An 18,478-nucleotide genomic window follows, 5' to 3' on the forward strand; every position below is an offset into this window, starting at 1 on the left:
ATTAGTCTGCTCCATACAATATATTTCCATGTAGTATAATTGTGTGAAGTTAAAAGTGGAGTTTTAGGCGAACCCATGATGCAAATTTAAAAAAAAAAAAACACAAGAGAGAAAGAGAGACACAAGAACACAAGACACCCCCTCCCCATTCACTCAATCAACAAACACCCCAAAAAGTGATGCGTTTGGAACTTTATATGTAGTGCATTTATACTAGGCCACTTGTTAAAATAGATAGAAACAACCTTTTGATTTTTCTATTTAGAACCTCCTTCTGGAGTTCAAATCTAGTAATAAGAAATGTAGCTCAGATATTCAACAATTTTGAAGTCTAATGAAAGGAATACAATGCAAAAAAGGACTTATTTCTGAAAGTGGGATTTTTGTCCACACAAGCCTATAATTTGATTGCAAATCTAGAAAGTAGACAAAAAAATGCACGTTCAAAAAAAATTGGAACTTGAAAATGTGTCCAGTGGAGCTCGAACGAGGTATTTGAAGTTGCATAATACAGAATTAGACAAGTAAAGTCACCAAAGACTAAAATTTCTAAAAAATGCATCCACCAAAACAAGGAAAAAATAGCACCACTAAAAAATTTAGGAAATTGTAGCCAAAAAAAAAAATTTGCACGTAATTTGGATACTGAATGACTAAAATATGGCCTCCCAAAATTATACTGTCAAATCAAAACTGCATATGGTGAGGGGTCTAATCAACAAAACACTATGTTAAATTTGACATCTAAATGACCATCGTGATAGTGCAATCTAGCTTGCTAGTGATGGTCAAATGATCGTCAATTTTAAGAAGGTAAAATATTGACATTAGCAAAAAAAAGGCTAGTCCTGATGGTGTGGCAATCTGTATGGTATGACTAATGATGTTAGTTGATGATGTGGATTGTACAAAATTGTACAGACGCATTGATAGGGTAGTGATGTGTCTATTGATGAGGTGTCTGCATGTTCAGTTGATGTGGTTGAGGACTTGTCAAATGATGTCGGACCTAACTGGGATGCTAATTGTACTAGATCATGGATCTGACATGGCACTAGGTGGGTCTACATTACATGGCCACTACATTGATACTGAGATGGTGGTGCCATGTGTCGCTTCTTTGGTGGGTTTTGTGGCACCAAAGTAGAGCCATGTGGGTCAACAATGACTATGATGTCTCCACGGATGTGGTAGTGGAGGTGCCTACTATCATAGTGCTAGAGGTCCAATGTGGCACTAATGGAGAGGGTTCTTTGCTAGCATTTGAAAAGGTAAAGGACCGGTGATGAAAAATGGGCTGGTAGAAGTAGTGGAGTGGTCGGTGGAAGATTGCTTGTGGGGGAGTTAAAAAGTTGATAGGAGTTTGAAGTGGGTTTTAGTCCTACATGCAACACATTTGTTCCTAATTTTTTTTGAAAATTGCCAATTGTAAGAATTTGGTATAGCATTAATACCATGTAAGAATTTTCCTTACGGAAAAATCACCCAAGATCAAGAAGCTCAAGCACTAGCACAATATGGACCAATAAAGTATGATTAGAATAAGAATATGAGAGTGAATTGATGTTGTACATACACACTAGGAGTGCCTATGTATAAAGGCCTCTAGAATCACTAGGAGTTAGCAAAGTGATAAGCCTCACAACTAAGCACATGTCCACCAAGAGTGGATTATCCTCCATTGAGCACAAAAGTTAGTGCGATGATAAGAGGATAAGCTTACATGGGTGTGTCATGTAAAAAGATGTTGTAGAAACCATGTGCTTAATTAGAGTGAAAACAATTGTGTTGTCTACATGACAACTCAGATAAATACGCAAACTCCTATGTTGTCAACAAGACAACTCATATGAGTACGCATACTCTTAGGTATCTAACTAATAAATAATAAAATAATGCATTAACCTAAGTAAACTTAAGTAAAGTGTAATAATAATTAATTATTTAAACTAACAATATCTTTACTATTTTATCATCCTTGGTACCCACGGAATGCACCTTCTTAGGCTTTTCCTTCCTCATGGTTCATCTTGTCTTTTAAAGAATGTATATTCTTTGCATTTGCCAATATCTTTGCACCATGTTTCATTTTTATTGAACTTTATGGGCTCGTGTTTAGAGTGGATTGTGCTTTGATAATCTTCCAACAAAAGAATGAGTGCTACATGAACATTGACATTGTTTTTAAAGAAGTACAAACTATTATAGTGGTTTCTATAATGATATGCAATATGGAGTGTACGAGTATCTAAGCTATCAACATTGCAGATATGGGATACTTGGCTCTTCAAGTATTGCACATGAATGTTAGTTTGGATGACCATGGAGACTGCATAAATCTCACAATGGTTTATCCAAACTCAATCTTCTCCTATTTTATCATAGTAATCTTTAAAATTCATTTCATGTTTTTGAGAAAAGAAAGGCCCAAAGTGTGAATGATGCTCCATAATGTACTTCATTAAAATACCATGATACTTAGAGTGTCTGTCCATGTACATGTAGTGATGAATAAGCACTAAGGCCAATCAAAATGGTGGCTACTATAAAATCAACTTGTGATAATTGTTTATTATTATTTTTATGATTATTTAATCATTGGTTGGCGAAGAAACATGTATACAAAAAAGAGAAATTCTAGGGTCAAATAGTAATGATTCTTCAACCCCCTTAAGAGCCCTCATACATGACACTCCTAGTAAACAAGATCAATTCCTCCCACTTAAATCCTAATCTCCTAAAAATTTAGACACAAAGCTTGCTAAGTGCAAATAATAGATCAAAATGAACTCAAAAACTTTAATTGAGAATTGTGCACCCACTTAATATTTTGATTCACCCACCTAATATTTCATTTTGGATTTGTGAATGCACTTTCTATTTCAATCTTACCCACCAAACCAAATGCTCTAGTCAACTCACTTATCCATATAAAATACATAAATAGCACTTGTGTGGGTATGAAGAAAAATAAGTTTCAAATTCCACTTTCAATGGAAGATGACATTTATTTGTATGGATTAAAGCTCGCTTATCTTACAATATGATTGAATAGTTCCATATATATGCTATTCATTAAGTCTTCCATTTTGCAAAGAATATTTAAATTATTCAAGCACATTGAAGTAACAACTGGGTGTATGATATGTCTTAGTGTATTTTAGATATTGGAGTAAGTTGCATGAATTGATTGTTGCAAAAGTAAATATCATGAGTAGTGTATAGGGAGGTGGGCTCAAAGAAGAGGACAAACATGTTCCATCTATCACACATCCTATTTAAGTGGGTATCACTTGATTAAGAGAAAAGTGTTCATGTAAATAAACTTAGGCCTTTGAATCATGTGTACTTTCCACCAACAATGACTATCCAACCATATCATTCGATATGGATGGATGCATCCCAAAAATCCCATCTCTAGCAACTATCCTCCTAAAAATCTATGAACAAACATGGTACATTTTCTTATGTCTAAGAAATCTCATTTACTTTTAAACAATAGAGAATATTTTTTACATTTCAAACCTTTTACACTTATATTGCATATTTATGGAATTTCATGTAACATAGTTTCTTTATTTTATTTTTTTCCATTTCTTATTTATTATTTCAATTATATTTTCTATGTCATTCAAGAAAATATACTTGTTTATTTTTCTTATAAATGTATCATAAAAATATTATCTTTCAAAAATTAGTGCATTTTAATTTTCATTATTAAAATTCTCATATAAATTAGTGATTTAAGTTTTTTATTACTTAAGTTTTAAAAATACAAAAATAATATTAAGTTTTTGAAGTATAATTATCTATATATTTAAATAAAGATATATATAATCATTTTTGGTCTTCCATTCATTTTTTTTTTACTATCACTTTTAGAAGATAAAGATGTATTTAAGGTGGATAATTTTACTTGAGTGCTTTGTGTCATTCTACTTGATTAGTCCTAGGTAACTCAAATAAAAATAGATATTTTAATAGAATGTCCCATAATTCCAATTCTAAGAAATCAAAACATTTATCAAATCTTCACCAACTCTATCACATGTATACTAGTATTTACATCCAATCCAATCCTCAATACTAAGCTTCAATGTCTATTTCTTAATAGCCATATTCGCCCATTTATAAAGCCCATTTAGTTCCCTTCCCATATGAACACATATGTAGTCCAGATGGTACTACTGACCACAAAAATGAATCGTGAAGTACATAAAATCAAAATCCTTATTGGGCCATTGTGTTTTTTTCACATTTTGAGAGAATAGGCTTCACACGACATAATGAAAACCATGATCTCAAGTGTTTACTAAAGTTATGGCTAAGCCAAACAAATGCTTGATCCATGATTGCACTCAAGCAGCCACATCACATATCATTAGAGTTTTACCCGAGCCATTGCCTATAATCCATGCTCCCATCTATCAGTCCTATTCAAAGTGCATTTGTATCACTCTAAAAATGGTGACGTTGAAGGCACTTCTTGTACCAACATGACATTGACAATTGTTTGGACACTGCTTCAATATTGGCCAACGTAAGACTGCCAGATTATTCAAACAATCTGACCATTATTTTAGAAGTCGCCTATTAGCATAATAAAGACATTCATAAACTGGTGCCTTATTTATGTCATGACAAAGTATTATTTATAAAATTTGAATTGTATTGTAAGGCTTCGTAATTAGGGCCTTATTTCAGCTGACTTAATTAATTAATAATAACTATCTAAAATAAACCTGGACACAAATAATGGCATTCTCTGTGATGGAAAAAGAAAGGAAGTGACAATGAAATTGAATGGAAGTGATTAGAGGGGAATCTATGAAAGAGGGGCTAGGGTTAGAGTTGTTGGAGAATATACTAATGTACCATCTATATATCTCACCACTTCTTTATTTCTCCTTAGCCTCCACTTTTGAGGGATCTGGAAGCTCTCAATTAATATATCATAATGTTTATTTACTAGAGCGAGATATCTTCCTAAAGGCTTAAAGAGCAACTTGTGGTTCCCTTGAAACCCATCAATCATGTGCAAATAAACCCCCAAGTTGTGGAAATTCGTAGGATTGTACATCTGCTTTAGAAAAGGTGATCTACTACTATATAAACTGATCTCTACTCCAACATGAACAGACACCCATGGAAACCACCATAGAAGCTTTGTCAAGAATCCCATCTTTTCATTGAAAACAATAATTTTTGGAACCAAGTCTTTGTGGTTTGCCACACACAACACTTTGATGCCAGTCTCCTCGATATGTTGGGAAATTGAAGAAAAGAAGAAAAAACAAGATTTTGAAAACAATCTTTTCTCTATTTTAGAAAAAGAACAATTTTTTTCTTCAAAAGGAAACTTTAACTTTTTGAGGAATAATAGAGTTTTATTCTATGTTGAGAATATTTTCTCTTATCTTCAAGAGGTCATATATCTTACTTCTTTGTGAAGATATAATAAATGTCTGAATAGAAATATTGCAGCAATGGTTCTGTGAAGTTGGAGATGTAATGAATTTCTTCTGACCAATAAGAATATCAATACTTGCCCCATGGATGTTTCCCTTACATATTGTCAAGGTTTTACCATGTATATCTATGTATTATCATTTCTCTTGTTATTGATATTTATTTCTCTTAATATTTCTTTGTATCTAATTTCTCTTAATATTTCTTGTTCAACATCCATAACAAGTGGTATAAGAGCAATTTCTTTTTATAGCAGCTATGTTAGAATTTGGTGTTGAGTTTTTTTGCAGCATTAAATGATAGAGACATCAAATGCAAGATTTGAGGTGGAGACATTTAATGGTAAAAATAAATTTGAGCTATGGAAGCTCAAGAGATGTGATTTGTTAGTGCAGTAGGGATTGTAGAAGGCATTAGCTAGAAAGTCAAAGAAATTGATAACTATGATAGATGATGATTGTGAAGATTTGGATATGAAAGCCCTAAGCATAATCCAGTTGTGTTTTGAAAATGAGGTTATTTTTAATATTTTTGAAGAAGAAAAAAACTATAGGTTTATGGGGTAGAATGGAGAGTATTTATATGAAAAAATCCTTGACAAATTGAATCTACTTGAAGAGGCAAATATATAATCTATGAATGAAGGAAGGTATAAAAATTATTGATCATTTAAATGTTTTCAATACTCTAATTTGTCAATTGGGTAGTATGGATGTAAAAATCAAAGATGAAGACAAAACAATACTCTATTATGTTCTTTTCCTAAATCTTGGAATCACTTAGTTCCTTCTATTATTTTAGTACAATTGACTCCTTTGAATTTGATTCTATTGTGGGAGCTTTGTTTTTTGAAGAGGTGTGAAGGAAGTTTAATATAGAAGCCTCTACACCAGAAGAAATGGTGGCTAGAGGTCATTCCACAGAAAAAGGGAAAGGTTTGAGAGATAAATCTAGATCCAAGTCAAGAGGCAAAAGGAGTAAGGGAAAATGTTGGTATTGCAATAAAGCAGGGCATCTCAAGAAAGATTGTTAGAAAAGAAAAGAGGAGATTGATGAATCCAAAAAGGAAGCAAGTCTAGCTGAGGCAAATTTAGGTATGGTTGGTGAAGTGTCATTTGTTTGTAATATCTTACAAAATCAAAATAAATGGATTTTAGATTCTAGTGCTTCTGATCATAAGTGTCTACATAGGAGTTGGTTTTCTTCTTACCAACCTATTGATGGAGGTGTTGTTTTAATGGGAAAAAATGCTTCTTGTAAGATTGTTGGGATTGGGAATATTAGAATCAAGATGTTTGATGGTATTGTAAAGACACTAACAAGGGTAAGATATGTACCAGAACTAAAAAATAATTTAATTTCCTTGGGTGTTTTGCATTTTGGTGGTTATAAATTATCTTGTCAAGGTGGAGTTCCTAAATTGTCTAGGGAAATTTTAGTAGTGATGAAGGCTACAAAAGTTGAAAACCTTTATAGGCTGGAAGGAAGTACAGATGTAAATCATGCAATAGTGGTACGTAAAGAAAGTGATGAATTATGGCATCAGCGATTGGGTCATATGAGTGAGAAAGGGCTTAAGGTACTGGTAAATCGTAAGTTGCTTCCAAACTTAAAATATTTGAATTTGAATTTTTCCAAGCATTGTATCTTTGGAAGCAATGTAGACATAAGTTTAAATCTGGTAGTCATACAAGAAAAAATAGACGACTACTCAAGAAAAGTATGGGTCTTTTTTTATCAAAATTAAAGCTAATGTGTTTGGTGTATTCAAACAATTTAGAGTTTTTTTTTGAAAAGAGTATAGGAAGATCAATCAGGTATTTGAGAAAAAATAATGGAGGTGAGTTCACATCTTTAGAGTTTGAGAACTATCACAAAGAAGTTGGGATCATAAGACATAAAACCACAGTTTACAATCTTCAAAAAAATAGTGTTACTGAACACATGAATATGACTCTTCTAGAGAGAGCAAGAACTATACTCAGTAATGCCAAATTGTAGCAAGAGTTGTGGTTAGAAGTAGTTAATACAACATGTTATCTAGTAAATTTGTCACCATCAATTGCAATAGATTGCAAGATTCCTGAAATGTTATGAATAGGTCATTCGTGTGATTTTTCAAATCTGAAAATGTTTGACTATGATGCTTATGCTCTTGTTTCTAAAAATCAGTGTTCTAAGTTAGACCCTAAATCCAAAAAATACTCCTTTTTTGGCTATGCTGATAGAGTTAAGGGATATTGATTGTGGGATCCTACTACCCATGAATCATCATTAGCAGAGATGTAGCATTTGATGAATCCTCTTTAACAAAATTGAATTTTGTAGAAAATAATTTGGAACAGAAGGAAGTACCACAATATCAACAAGTTTAGTTGGAAACTTATCCATTTACAAAAGAAAAAGAGCAAGAAGATCTCTTCAAAGAAGTTGTAGATTTAGAAAATATACAGGAAACTATGGAAGTACCACAACCATCTCTTAGAAGATCTACACGAGTTAAGATTCCTCCTAAAAGCTATGATGATTTCATTTCATTACTTTCTCTGATTTCTAACGATGGGGAACCAAGTTGTTATCAGGAAGAAATGAGTAATACTAAATGGAAAATAGAAATGAAAGAGGAAATGGATGCCTTAGAGAAGAATAAGACATGGGACTTGGTAGAACTTCCAAAGGGTAGAAAGATTTTTGGCTGCAAGTGGGTCTCCAAACTGAAGAAGGGTGTTGATGATAAAATTGAATGGTACAAAGCAAGGCTAGTAGCAATACGATATTCTAAAATAGAAGCTATTGATTTTCATGAGGTTTTTTCACCAGTTGTTATGCTAGTTTCTATTCAAATTGTATTAGCATTAGTTGCATTACTTAATCTTGAGTTAAAGCAAATAGATGTTAAAAAGGCATTTCTACATTGAGATTTGGATGAGGATATATATATCTAGTACAACAGGAAGGGTTTGTTCAAGATCACAATAGAATTTTTTTTGCAAACTCAAGAAATCATTGTATGGCTTCAGGCAGTCACCCATGCAACGGTGCAAGAAGTTTTATTCCCTCGTGGTCAGCCAAAACTTTGTAATAAGTGAGTATGACCATTCTGTTTACTTTAAAAGTTTAGAAAATGGCTTATTCATTATCTTGGTATATTATGATGATGATATGCTTGTAGCAAGTAAAAGCATGGCTGAAATTAATAAGTTGAAAGCTTAGTTAGCTAGCATGTTTGATATGAAGTATTTAGGACCAACAGAGAAAATTTTGGGTATAGAGATATATAGAGACGGGGAACATTGTAAGCATTGATTATCACAGAAGAAATATGTGGAGAAGATTCTCATCAAATTTGGTATGCAAAATGATCCCTTTGGCTTCCCATTTTAATATTTCTTCAATTTTATGTCCAAGCACTAAGGAAGAAAAGGATTATATGTCTTATGTACCTTATGCAAATGCACTAGGAAGTTCAATGTATGTGATGGTATGTATAAGACTAGATATTTCACATGTAGTGGGTGTTTTTAGTAGATACATGGAAAATTTAGGTAAAGAGCATTAGGTAGCAGTGAAATGGGTGCTTTGGTATCTTAGAGGCACAAGTAATTATGGTATAATGTATAATAGTTGTAGAAATTCAATGTGTGGTTATGTTGATTCTGATTTGTAGGTGATTTGGACAAAAGGAGATCTACATCAAGTTATGTCTTTACTCTTGTAGGTGGAGCAATTATTCAGATGTCAAAACTCCAAGCAATGGTTGCTCAATCTACAACTAAGGTAGAATATATGGATGTCTCACATGCATGTAACGAGACAATTTGGTTGAAGGATTTTTCGGGTGAGTTTGGAAAAGAACAGGATAATGTGATTATATTTTGTGATAGTCAAAGTGCTATCCATTTGGCTAAAAATCCAGCTTATCATAGTAAAACTAAGTATATTGATATTAAGTACCATTTGGTAAGATAGTTTATTGAAGAAGGTGGAGTTTCTCTTGGAAAGGTCCATACACCTAAAAATTGTGCAGATATTTTTACTAAACCAATGTTGGTAGAGAAGCTAAAATGGAGTGTGGCTTCTCTTGGTTTGCAAAAAGGGTGATATATGGGCTTGGGAAAGTATTAGGTAAGTTGCTGTCAATGTGGAGATTGTTAGATAATGACAACAATTGAAGAAAAGAAGAAAAAACAAGATTGCGAAAATAATATCTTTTTCTATTTAGAAAAAAGAATAAATTTTATTTTCAAAAGGAAACTTTAAGTTTTTGAGGAATAAATCGAGTTTTGTTCTATGTTGAGAAGTTTTTCTCTTATTTTCAAGACATCATATAACTTTCTTCTTTGTGAAGGCATGATAAATGTCTAAATAGTAATATTGCAGCAGCAACTATGAAGTTGGAGGTGCAATTAGTTTCTTCTTAGCAATAAGAATACCAATACTTGCTCCGTGGATGTTTCCTAACATATTGTCAAAGTTTTACCATGTATATCTGTGTATTATCATTTCTCTTGTTATTGCTATTTATTTATCTTATTATTTCTTTGTATCTAATTTATGTTGTAAGTATATTGTTTATGGTTAATGCTTTGCATCTATAATAGAGGAGACGCGAAGGAAAACACCATGACGGGGTTTGAACTCCAACCGTATTTATTCATCATGGTTTCCTTTACATCGTATGCGCTCAGTGTTGCTTGTGCAGCTCCCAAGCTGTGTCCAGTGAAAGTTATGCTAAATTCTTCTTCTCCTTGCTCCTTGTACTGCTTCACTAATCTAGTTATCGCCCCCGTCACAATTTCCCTTGCACTAAGCATGCATCTAACACAGTCTTCGTCGGTGGACATATAGCAACCTAGAAAACCCTTCTCTATCCTCACATCTGGATTTGAGATCGTCTGAATGTTGGAACATGTTGTCACCTTTGAAGTCATAATGGGAACCATTCATAATGTCTCTTAGATTTTGCATCCATTCGAAGGTAGTTTGGGTGCCTCTCCATGCAACAACCATGTCACGTCTTCCCAGTCTCTTTATCTCAACTGGTTCACTCCAAACCACAATATAACCCATCCAGGTGATGCCCGCACTTGATTCCTTTACAAAAATGGAGTCCAAAAGACTCTAATTGGCATATATGTATTTGGTGACTTCATATCCACGCCCACAATTTAGCAATTCCTGTCGCTGCTCAAGATTGCTTTTGCTGCGCGTATAATTCCCATAATATGTGGAAGATGGGGTGATGTCAAATGAATCTTAGCATTGCTGTGCAAAATCACCATATTTGAGTATCTTTGCTTTTAGAAAGGAGTTAATGGGATTGAGCATACCGTTCCAGTTATTTATACCCTGGATATCTCGCCACATATCAGAAACCTTTAATTTATGGTTTGTTTGGTCTTCTACATCTCCATTAGTTTTATTGTCTACAGATATGACCCACAACTAAATGAGACAACACCATACTCTCGATGAAGCTTATGCTTATAATTAGAAAGACTTATAGCTCTGGATAAAAATAAATAAAATTCTCTACTTTTAGTTAATACATAGATCTCGTTTTCGTGTTCTGATTCACAAATTTCCTTCATTGCAAAAGTTCCAGCGCAGTTGATATAAATAGAGAGTGGAACATGGGATAAGGAGGATGGGGAAGAATTTGAATAGACTCGGCATTCCGTTGACCTGGCCTCGATTGCTGTGTCAAAGTAAAATGAAAGTAAAATCGAGAATTTGTTGGTCAAAGTAATTGAACTGAATTGCCATACGAGCGTTTACCTCATGGAGCACAGTATCTTGGAAAAGTATAATCCCAAAATAATGGCTGAAATTATCGGTATCTTGATCACCAAGGCGGAAAAAAGATTTATTGTATTCGTAACTTCAAATTTTTGCGTCAAAAATTTGAAGATGAAAATTATTTTGACTTCCTATTTGGTGAATATGGATAGTGATGATAAGCTTGATGATAAATTGTCCATGTGGGGATGAGAGTGTACCTTCAATTCTATTTTTAAAATAGATTTAATATCTTCCTCAATTGTCTATACAACCAGACAACTTTGACTATATTTAATATATCTATTTCAAAAATTCTATTAAAATGTAACTCATTTGTGTATGAAATAAAATATGTTATTGACCATATTTATTAATTACTTTGGAATTCTATGAAAATGTGAAGATTTTATATTAATTAATTTGAAATCATATAAAATTCAATTTTTTAATAAATGAACAGTGTTCAATTTTAAATGTGTGGATCAGAACGCTTGGAACCATTTTTGGAGTTTTTTTGTTCTGCTAGGGTTTTCTTGCTTCATGCGAACTCTTAATTTTTTTTTGCGTATGGCCCTTCGCCTGCACTCCCCTTTTGTCGGCACTTGTCATACCGCATTTGATGTGGGAGCTTTAGGTTAGGATATAATGGCTCTGGCCAGTTGTGAACCAGTTGTTTCTGGTGTTCACGCTGCTGCTTCGGACTGCCATGGCGCCACCATCGAACAAATGCCCGCGCAAGTTTGTTCCGAAGGTTTTCCACAAGGTAATCTTGATATTATCCTTCTCTTGCAAGAATTTGATGCTGCATGTGACTGGTTAGAACAACATACCTTGATAGGGTATTTTGTTGGTAGGAGTCCTCCTGAAGCTATGCTCAGAGAAAGGGTCAACAAAAGCTGGACTCCTCATGGAGTCTGACTTGACGCTATGCAAAACCTTACCACAGGTTTTTTTTAATTTTGCTTTGCTAACCCGTCGCAAGCAGACGCGGTATTTACCAATGGCCCTTGGTCTATGTGTTCCTCTTTGCTTTTTTTGCATAAATGGTCCTGAGACTTCACTGTCTCGGATGATAAAAAGATTAAGGTTCCTATATGGGTTGAATTCCCAGGTCTACCCTTGCCCTGCTGGCCTTTTCTTGAGTCTATTGCCCAAGCCCTTGGAAAAGTTGTTACCAAGGAGCCTGAGAAATTTTTTAATGCTCGCCCTCAGCGGCGTGTTTGCGTTGAAGTTGATCTTTCCAAAGATCTCAAGGATTCTGTGGAAATCTAGATTGGCGCTCAAACCTTCTCACAGAAAGTGCTTTACGTGAACCTACCTAACACCTGTTATAGGTGCTAGTCTGCAGAACACAACATAAGGGATTGACCTTTGGCTACGCCTAGCATCAAACCCCAGCCTAAAGCGGCACCTGTCAAATAGGCCGAAGCAAAAAAGGAAGAATGGGTTACTGTTGGGCGCAAGGGCAAGCCTGCCTTGAATCCCTTGGCCCCTAAGCCATCCTATGCGGTGGTTACCATGATTCCTCTTGCTTCCACCGAAGTGTCAATGCCTGCTAGGGTGGAGACGCCAGCAGCTTGCATTGCACTTGCTTTGATTTTGCAGGTTTCAAACCCTGCTGGTTCGCAGGGGATTAAGGCAGCTGCCAGGGCCTCGTCCTTGGTTGGGGCTCATTCTCCTCTTACAATCTCTTCCATAGTACCACCAGCAACAAGGCGTTCTTGCAGTCCTCCTGGACGTGCGGAGATATCAGGGGTAAAATGGTAGGCTATAAGTCCGGAGGATTTCTCGTCTGACTTCCACCTGATTTCTACCTTTTTGCATAATAGCTACTCCTCTCTGGAGGACGAGGATGGTATGGAAGAGTTCTCATGAACTTCCTCTCTTGGAATGTTCGAGGTCTTATAGACCTCCCCAGAAAGTTCTATGTCCGGGATACCCATCATAGACTTGGGAATTTAGATTTTCTTTGCCTGCAAGAAGTTAAGATTTCTGGTTTCATGCTTTTTGCTACATGCCACATCATTTGGCAGGATAGCATTATGTTTTCTTCTAAGGATGAAGCTGGCCGATGTGCTGTAGTTACTCTCCTGTCACCTCGCCTTCATTCTGCTATTATCTCGCACGGTTCTGACCCCACAGACTGTATTGTTTGGCTTTTGCTTTCCATTAACAATCATTATTTTAGAGTCATTAATGTTTATGCCTCCAATGATGCTGTGGAAAGGGCACAAATGTGGGTTTGGCTTGCTGGCAACTTGCCGCCAGCTACTTGAGTCCTATGTGGGGACTTCAATATGGTTGAAGTGGCCTCTGACAAAGATGGCATTCTGCCTTTCTGTTGGATAGCTAGGGAAAGAGAAGCCTGGTTTTACATGCGTCATAAATTGGGCCTTTTTGATCTCAATACTAACCACCGCCATGATAGTGGGGCCTGGCACACTTGGTCCAATTTTTGAGCCGGTCCTGATTGCATATTGAAACGTCTTGATCATGATATGATCTTGACACAATCTTTTTTCTCCCTTTTTGAAGATCGTGATTTACCTATCATTCCCCTGACAGATGTGACATTTTCAAACCACTATCCCATTTATTTTAGCATTTCTTAGCAAATAGTTGTCCCCAAAGTGGCCAAGTCTCAATTCTTTCTCAACATGTCTGTGCTATTGCATACTTCCACCATCTCCCACATACAACGTGTCTGGAATTTGGAACCACGTCCATGTTCCCATCGAGGTTGGATTCAATGGTGGAATGATGCCATTACTAGAACGGCTCGATTTTTGTGCATCTATAGGCATCAGTTGGCAATCTTCAGAAAACAATCTTATGAAGCCAACACCCTTGCCCTCAAAAAAGCCTCTGAAGCTCTCACCTTCAACCCCTTTGATGTGGATTTATAAATTCAGCTTGCCAAGCTTCGCCATGATAAGTAAATTGTTGATAACTATGATGCCTGAGGAGCCCAAATCAAAGCCCATCTCCACTGGTTGGAGGTTGGCAACAAAGCCTTGAAGGAGTTCTTCCAAGCTCTCCGAGCCCATCATACCAATGTTGGGATTAAAAAGATAAAATAGGGAACTGATGTTCTTTCCAGTCTACCTGACATCCTACAAGCATTTGTTCTTCATTATGAGAACGTCTTTGCTTCGTAGGGCCATTCGATTGCTCAGGAGTAGGCTCTCAAAAAGTGTATTACTGTTACTCCAATTTCCTCGCGGTTGAGCAATGCACTTTCTGTGAGCAACTTCTTTCCCTCCGAGACCTTAAAGAGGCAGTTTACTCCATGGTGGATGACAAATCCCTTGGGTATGATGGATTTCCTTGTGAATTTTACAAACATCTTTGGGAGAAAATTGGTCTTGATTTGCACAAAGTCTATCTTGAAGCATATGATTCTAAAAGCTTTGGAGTGATCATAAATAAAGGCAATATTAAATTCATACCTAACGCTGGTGATCTTGAGGACATTTGCAACTGGAGGCCCATCACCCTCCTGAATGTGTCTTATAAGTTCATTGCCAAGGCCCTCTCTCTCAAAATCTTCCATATGCTTCCTCTAATTGTGCGGCCTGAACAAACTGGCTTCATCAAATCTAGGTATATTCTTGACAACATCATTGCTATCTGGGAAGGTATGGAATGGGCCCGTAAGCCCAAGCAGCAGGCTATCTTTTTAAAGATAGATTTTGCTAAAGCCTATGATCGCATTGAATGGCCTTTCAGTTTGGCTATGCTTCAGGCTCTGGGTTTTGGTCCCAATTTCTTTTAGTCCATGGAGATGCTCTTTGGTGATGCTAATGCTTGCATCACCATCAATAATTTGCAATCTGAATCTTTTGAAATTTTTCATTCCATCAAACAAGGTTGTCCACTAGCTCCAGCACTTTATGTCCTTGCTGTTGAAGGTTTTGGTTATTTACTTGCTCACTCTGTGTCTTTAGGACTGGTCCATGGCATTTCCTTGCTTGATTCTTCCTCCTAGTTAGTCAATAGTCATTTTGCTGATGATTCTTTTCTTACTCTTCTTGAAAATGAAGAAAACATCAAAAATACTTTAAATTGTCTGGACACTTTTTGTTAAGCCTCTGGCTCTGCCATTCAATGGCATAATACGCTCTGTTATTGACAGTCTTTTTTGCCAGCTCCACCTTGGCTCAGCTAGTTCCAATGGAAATGGGTTACTAATGGAGAAATCTTCCACTTTCTTAGCATTCCCTTCGCTTTCTAGGCTTCCCCTATGGAACTTTGGAATGCTGTGCTTACAAAGATTAGCAAAAAGCTTGATTATTGGATCACTAAGACGCTTTCTCTTGCTAGTAAATTCCAGATTTGTTCTAAGATTCGGGCTACCACCCATGTGTACTATTCTTCTTGTTGGGCTCCCTTCAAAGCTTCCTATCTCAAATTAGAACGTTTGCTCAAAGATTTTCTTTGGGCCTTTGGTTCTGACCATCATGGTTTTCACAGAGTTGCTTGGGATTTCTGTTGTCTCCCAAGGGAATTTGGGGGTCTTGGCCTGCTTTCCACTCAGAAGCAAGGCCTTGCCCTCTGTGCTAAATGGATTATTAGAGCTATTTTCGAAGATGAAGCCTGGAAAATTCTTGTTAGACATTGCATCTCTTCTAGCTTCCCTGCTAACAGACTGACGTGGAAGGGAATTGGTTTTCAGACCCTTCTCACTATGCGTGAACCAGTGGTCATACAGGGCTCTTTTGTTATAAAGAGCATCTGAAAAGCCTAGAAAGTTGTTAAACCTTGGTTTCATTGGGCTGGTGATGAGTTTTGCAATGGGCTGTCCTTAAATCAACAGAGCATTTGCTGGTCTCCCTTGTTTGCCATCTAGCGTACTCCTCTTGCCAAGACTCAAGGTGCCAGTGCTCTGTGTTTCTTTTAATGTGGCATCTGCACTACCAAGGATATTTTTTCAAGAGTCACCATGAATTTCAGGTCATGGAAGGATATGCAAGTTCAATACCACCTTTTTTGTGCTGATCGCCAGACTTATGACCTTCTGTTGTCTTCCATCCCTGTGCACTTACTTCATAAAGTGGGGATTCAGACTGTTTGTCCTTGGTGTTATGATTGGAAATGGTATCTTGTCACTCCATTTACCAATTATAAGCCCAATATGGGATACAGATGGCTTTCGCCCCACCTTTCAATGGTGGACACGCTTAATCAATGGTGGCATTTGCATTCTTCGCTTTCTCAATGGAGAAAACGGTTCGACACTATTTGGAGTGCCATTACAGAACCTAAGATTGCCCACTTTTCTTGGTGCCTTGCCTTCAAAGGTCTTCCCCTGGGGCCTTGGCTCAAGCACATTGGGGTTCCTTATCCTAGATGCCTTTTCTGTGGCCAACCTGATTCCTTTTTGCATATTTTTTGGTTTTGCAAGCGTGCTCAGAATTATTGGCACTAGATTCATGATTTTTTCAAGCCTTTCAGGCCCGGACCTTTTTCATTGCACATGATCCTACTGGGTGATTCCCCCAGAATTCCTCGAAAGTTCTCCCAGATTTGGCATACCTTCAGGATGGAAATTTTTTTTTCTCTATTGAAAGGTAGGAATGCAATTTTATTCACTCACAGTTTTTTGGATGTTAACATTGCAATGTACACTAAGGCATGCATTTGTAACAATGTCATTATGTAGATACTGGTGCAAGCTAATAAAGTTGCCCTGAAAGTTGCACACTTACAGGAATTGTTAAATCATTGAGGCAATGCTCCATGCACCATTGCAAGAGTGCCTTTGAATGCCTCGATCGATGCTTCTTCGTCTCGCGGTTGCCATTCTCGATGCCAGTCCTTTGGCCGCCATTCACACACGCCGTGCTCCCAGGGTCCCCGCCACCACTCTCCTAGTGGTGGTCATGGCAGTTGGAGGCACCACTCCGCTTCCCCACCGTGTGTTGGTTCTAGTTGGTCCCCAGCTCCCCCCCTGGGTAGGCTTCTGGCTAGTCTCCAGCTCCTCCCCTTGGACGGGCGCACTCTGGCAAGTTTCCTCGGCTAGCCTTGGCAATTTCTCCTTCGTGGCCAAACAAGAAGGATGCAGAGGCTGCGACTACCCCAGATCCTGCTGATGCTGCTGATGGCTGGACTATTCCTAGTCCACCCCACAATCCCACTGATGTGTGGGGATTTCCTAATAAAGATGATCCTCCTCCCTTTGCTGGTACTGTCTTGGCAACTTGAGGTTGTTAAAAGTATTTTTTTTTTGTATGAATAGTTAATAGTTTCTGGCTGAGGCCATGTTGTTTATTCCAGCTTTGGTCGTATGAACTCATTTGCAGGGTGATCCTATATCCCTCGGACCCTTTTTTGTGAATTGTAATCTTAGTAAATTTTATTAATTGAAAAGAACTATTCATTAAAAAAAATTAAAAAAAATTTAAATGTGTTTATTAATTAATTAAAAAAATATATAAAAATGTGAATTTTTATACAAGGGAAAATGTATCATTTATCACATGTATCAGTTGATTTGTAATGATAATATATCCCTTTTTCTTCTTGTATTAAAAATGTGTTCAAAGTGTATTTTGTTCTTACATAGATCTCACTTCATGATAGTAACTTACGCAAGAGGAGATATAATGAAATTTGGTTTATAAAGAATGTTTGATTTGATCTCTTTCAAACAACAATTTGTTTGTCTTTTTTATTTAATTTATTCATTCATTTTATTCAATATAAATTAGAAACTAATGATAAGCTTGACAATTAATTGTCTCTATGCTAACAGGAATGCACATTTTCTTTTTTTAATACATTTAATAATATATAGAATGTCAATTGTTTATGTTCTCATACAATTTTGGCTATATTTATTAATCAATTAAAATAATATAAAATATAAATATTCTATGTATGAAACATGAGATGTGCCATCATGAATGTATTTAATTGAAGATTTTATGTAAAATGCTAACTTAAAAAGATGTATCAACAATACCATCAAAACAAAGAGGGTTTACATGAAGCATTGTAATCTGTCTAGGATTTGTGGGAGTAGATGTAGATGAAGTGTTGTTGAATATACTTCTGGTGATCATAATGGCAATAAGGACAACGACCTCTCCCTTTTTCCCTTTCCGGGTTGGAGGAAGAGTTTCTTCCTTAGTGTTCCTTTGGTTACCCTGAACTAGGCTGAGATTCATCTTCTTTTTGGTTCTAGATCCATTTTCCTCCCTATGGTTAGATCAGGGTTGGGTTAGTG

General features: G+C 36.3%; 1 pseudogene; it reads right to left on the minus strand.

Moving 5' to 3' along the window:
* Nucleotides 1-4,825: 4,825 nt before the first annotated feature.
* LOC149537585 (phospholipase A1-Igamma2, chloroplastic-like) lies at nt 4,826-11,958 on the minus strand (annotated as a pseudogene).
* Nucleotides 11,959-18,478: the final 6,520 nt, after the last annotated feature.

This window comes from Cupressus sempervirens, chromosome 9 (assembly GCF_028749045.1).
Source record: "Cupressus sempervirens isolate cs-2001-9-10 chromosome 9, ASM2874904v1, whole genome shotgun sequence".
NCBI lineage: Eukaryota > Viridiplantae > Streptophyta > Pinopsida > Cupressales > Cupressaceae > Cupressus > Cupressus sempervirens.